The 5,092-nt window shown below is 38.0% G+C and overlaps 1 non-coding gene across 1 annotated transcript; it reads right to left on the bottom strand.

Moving 5' to 3' along the window:
* Window positions 1-3,810: 3,810 nt before the first annotated feature.
* On the bottom strand, window positions 3,811-3,905 carry Trnay-gua (transfer RNA tyrosine (anticodon GUA)). Its single transcript has 2 exons — window positions 3,869-3,905; window positions 3,811-3,846 (listed from the first exon to the last, which is right to left on the bottom strand). It is a non-coding gene; the product is annotated as a tRNA-Tyr (tRNA).
* Between the last annotated feature and the right edge of the window lie 1,187 nt (window positions 3,906-5,092).

Genomic DNA, 5,092 nt, shown 5'->3' with positions numbered 1-5,092 from the left:
TCATGTGGCGACTGTTTCGCTTGAGCAATGTAGGACGGTCAATTCTGAGTGGTACACCATAATTTGTAAGCCTGAACTCCTTGTAGAAATTCGAAAAACGAACAAGAAAAGATGGATCATTCCGCACCATGACAACGCGAACTCCCACACACCAGCTCAAACCCGCGCCTTTTTTTGCGGTCAAAACGTGGAATTCATGGGTCATCCGCCGTACAGCCCTGACTTGACTTCTTTTTATACCCGCACATCATCGAAAAAAGGCGTGGTCATTGATTTTCGATGTCAGAAGATGCTGTTAAAGTGTTCAAAAACCATGTTTTGGAGGTGCCTCAATCAGAGTGGAAAAAGTGCTTCGACAATTGATTTGAGGGCATTCAAAAGTATATAAATCTTGCTGGAGAATAGTGTGACAAACAATAAATCCATTTTTTTTTATAAATATTCGCATTTTCATTATTAGGCCAGAAATATAAATAGCAACCCTCGTACATAGTCAATCCACACGATTTTAGTAAATATGGTTAAAGTTCCTTGGATTCCTATTTAAAAACACACTTCAAATCATACGCATTTTTTATTGATCTTTAAAAATAAGTAGTAATTGTTTTAATATTGGTACAACAAATATTTAAAATGGAATTTTCAATATAATATGGTTATATATATCAGCATTTGTTAGTTTTTTCAGGCTCTCTCCGCCCCAGCAAACTAGAGTTAATTCTTGGGTCTTAGTTTTTCTGGTAGACAATCTATTCTATGGTATATGTATAATGTAAAAGCATTTCGATATACCAAATATAGCCTTCAGTAAATTTTTTTATTTTTGGGTAGAACAATTTGGTCTATTTTATGAATTATACCGCCATGTTTTACTTTTATGGGTAGCGGATATCTCAAATTTGAGCACAGTCGATTGAAGCTTTCTAACTATGTATGTAGTTATACCCGCTACCTATAGGGTAGAAGGGCATTATAACTGTGTGCCAAATATACATATTGGTATATTTTTAGTATTATTGTGGTATATTATTTTGGTATATTTTGATGATAATACTGCCATATTTTGCTTTTATTCAAAATGGGCAGCGGGTATCTCACAGTCGAGCACACTCGACTGTAGTTTTCTTACTTGTTTTTGATATAATGATGGAATTTATTTAAGATTATTCTGAAAAACAGCCAAAGTTTGATGATAAACAAGATGAGGAACACTTTCATGAATTCGAGAACTAATAGTAGAATATAGCGCACAGCATAATAAAGAATATTATAAAATATGCTTAATAGATCCGACAAGAATTTGATCAATTTACAGGCACTGCAATAATGTCTAAAAGAAAATATGTTACCATGGGAATTTCTCTAATAAATAGTTGCTAATGAGTCTCGCAATGAACAGATTACTTGTTATTAACAGATTATTAGATATTTATTATGGACTTCATCATACAGAAAATTTCTTTTGAAATATTATTAACATAATATAATTACGAATATCTATAGATTTCATCTTCTCTTTACCCTCAATGATGAATGCATGTGAAAGTAATGAATGAAGAAGTAAACGAAAAAACACTTCGTTAAATTGTTGCTCTCCACGTTGAATATTTTTTCGGGCCTGAACAACCCGAACCAATCATTAAATGGCATAATTGAAGCTCTGGGGAATCATGCAGAGGCAGAAGAATGTGGCACGAGACGAAATCAGAAAATATAATAAAATAAAAAGTGGCATGAAATGAAAATGACAAAACAAAAAGAGGGTGGCCGGAAATAAGGACATGGCATAGAATACAAGGCCCAAAAACGTCAGCCAACCCCAAATGGAAGTGCAGTAAACACAAAAACAACAGAAACAACAAAAACTGTGCAATGTCTGTAATGTCCTTAGCACAAAAAGTCAAAAGCAAACACAAATTCTCAGCGTGTGTTCGTGTGTGTGTGTGTGTGCTTGAGTGCAACTGTGCTTGAGAGTCTATCTTTGTATGTGTGAGCATTCGCCTCGAGCATTTGCAAGCACACAAACGAGTGTAAAGCACGCGCCAGAAACTTCAGAGAGAGAGCAAGAAGAGTGCACGAGAGAGAGGCGTTCATGATGGACCACCCACCACCCAACAGCAGTGAGAGGACCGTGGAGCAGGCAACGGCAGAGGAAGAGGAAGAGTGAGAGCAGTTACAACGAGGACAGCGCATCAAAATAGAAGAAAGAAAAAAAGTTTTATGCTTCAACTTTTTGGTGTAGCCCTCCGCTCCACCGTTACTCCTGTGTTCTGTCTTTGCTGCTCTCACGTCACGTCACTTCACTTCACCTCGCCCTCGCATTCTGCTCTGCTCAGTTCAGTTCTCCTGGGTAAATATTTAATTTTTATAAAGCCTTCATGCCCTTTCTCTCTCTCTCTTTCGTTCTCTCTGGTCGCTGTAACTGTTTGTGTGTTTGTCTATGTGTGTGTGTGTGTTTTAGCATTTTGCCTGGGCTTTAAAAATATTAAAGGATAAACGCGGCGCACATAAAGCTCGCATTTTATGACTGCCAATATTGGCCGTGTTTGTGGGTTTCAGAGGGGCGTCAGAGGGGAGTCGGAGGACTTTGCGTGGGCCTGACATTGGGATGAGCCGCAGCAAAGGCAGCAACAGAAAAAAGGTAGCCAGCCAGTTCCAGTAGCAACAATGCCCCAGGGGCCACTTTTTAATTTATGTTCATGTGTGTGTGTGTGTGAGAGTGTGTGTGTAATGTTGTGGCGCCGTGGCGCCTCAATTTGCCTTCATCAATTATTGTTGCAACTTGCCGCGTCACTGGCAGTTTGTTAATAAAATATGTATATTGAAAGTGGGCCTCTCATTACACGCCTCACGTTTCAATTTCGACTACAGCGCGTCTCGTGTCCTTGCTCCGTTCACATTCTTAGCCTTGTGCCTGTTTCTTATTCTTGTTCGTGTCCGTTGTCCGCTGTCCGGCAAGAAGGACACAATGTGCGTGTCCTGCGTACTGCGTATTTAATTCGTACACGTTTATTACGACAACACCAGGTAGCTTTCCTTTCCTCATTAGATTGTGCGCTTTAGGGTGACCAAGAGTAAGCGCTTTGCTTTAAAGGTATTTCTAATTCTTGGAAGTCTCAACATTCTGCATAAAATTTAAATTTTGAACCACTACTATAATTACAAAAAGTGGAAAGACTATCACATTAAAACATATATCTTATTTTATTTAATAAAAATAACTCTAATATTCAATAAATTTTAGTTATCAAGTTTCCAAAATATATTAAATAATCAAAATTTGTAATACCTTAAATATTTAAAATTTAAAACATGAATAATTTCAATTACAGAAATTAAAAGAATCAAATTTTATCTACACAATGTTTTCAAGATTCCAAAATTTGTAATAACTTAAATATTTTAAATTTAGAACAAGAATAATTTCAATTACAGAAATTTAAAGAATTAAGTTTTATCAACAAAATTATTACACACTGCACAAATTTAAATTTGTATGCTTTATTTACAGAGCTTTTATGCTGAAGTACACGTGACAAGAATAAAATCTAAAGTGATATATATACCCTATAGATAAAGATATATGGAATAAAGAGTATATTGAATAAAATATTTATGTTACGTATGTATATTAATAGAAACAAGTTAAGCAACAATCTAAAAATCTCAATTTCGAGTTCAAAAATAAGCTAAATTTTTATTTTTCTCCAAAATATGACAATATTAGGTAAAAAGACCATCCCCACATTATTATTATTATATTATTAAATTATTCATCTTCTAAAAAAACACATTTCATTGATCAAAAAATCCTTCGAGCCGGAGTCGAACCAGCGACCTGTGGATGTCTACTTAGTATTACTACACGCTACAGTCCATCGCTCTACCAACTGAGCTATCGAAGGTTAGTAAATGAACGTCGGCAAATCGCATTCCGCTGCTGCTAATCAAAAGCTTCGAAGCCGCAGCGCAACAACAAAAAAGTCGCTCACTAAAAATAAATTCAGCAATAAAGATAAAGATAATGGAATGCAAAATTGACACCGCAGCAACAATAACAGCAACAACAACTGTAAATGCTTGAAATGAATAAGAGCGAATGTTTTGTTTTTGTTTCTGATTAGCATTGACGTCAGCTGGTCACCCTAAAGTGGCGGTTACAAAATGGAGTTGCTATCGGTTGTTCGTTCGTTCCTTTTGCGAGCATAAAACTCAAAAGTGAAGAAGAAGCAGCAGCAAAAAGCAATTTCGAAAAATACTAAAAGGGTCCGCTGCAGCTACTGCGACGCCGACAGCGACTGAGGCAGCGGAAACATGTTCAATTATCGCAGTGTAGAAACGTTCTGCTTGTATTTTACCCCAATAGACTTACACACACACGCACGCACACATATGCGCTCATAGAGAGAAAGAGAGAGAGAAAGAGCGAACATAAAGCCTAAGCAGAGGGGAGAGAAAACTGAGCTGTGCCCAAAATGGTTTGGGGTTAAGTTAAATTCATGCAATGCGGTTGAAGCTGAAGCTGAGGCTGATGTAAAGAATGAGTTTGTGTAGAGACTAAGCCTGAGACTGATGTAGAGACTGAGACTGATGTTGATGCCTCGCACACCCTTTACAGCACCCCCTCTAGTGAGGAATGCGACGTATGTTGTTAAGGTAGAAAGGGGGGGACGAAACGTAGCGAGCTGTGTAACATATGGAATTGGCGTGTCGACGCTGACGAGTTCTCGTCTTATGTGTGTGTGCGGGTGTGTATGTGTGTGTGGGTGGTTGGGTGCTTGCCAGTTGAGTGCTGCCTCAACCTCAGTCTCTGCCTCTGTCGCTGCCTCTGCCTCTGCTCCAAAGGGGGCGGCGTAAAGCACTCAACTCGACAGCAGCAGCAGCAACAACAATGGAGCTAAAGCGCCCCTGGGAATATGACGATATAATTTATTTTAAATCTCGCCCGTTTCACTCGCTTTAAATGTGTGCAAAAGCATTTTATATGCCCATTTCCACTTCAGCATATAAAAAGCGTTGCGAAATGTTCGCATCATACATTTTGGTCAACTAATTAGCCTGCGGTTAGGGCTGCTTCTTGCCGTCTTCCCTT

The sequence above is a fragment of the Drosophila albomicans genome, chromosome 3, assembly GCF_009650485.2.
Source record: "Drosophila albomicans strain 15112-1751.03 chromosome 3, ASM965048v2, whole genome shotgun sequence".
NCBI classification, from domain to species: domain Eukaryota; kingdom Metazoa; phylum Arthropoda; class Insecta; order Diptera; family Drosophilidae; genus Drosophila; species Drosophila albomicans.
The sequence above is the reverse complement of the archived record's forward strand: the minus strand, read 5'-3'. Positions and strand labels throughout refer to the sequence as shown.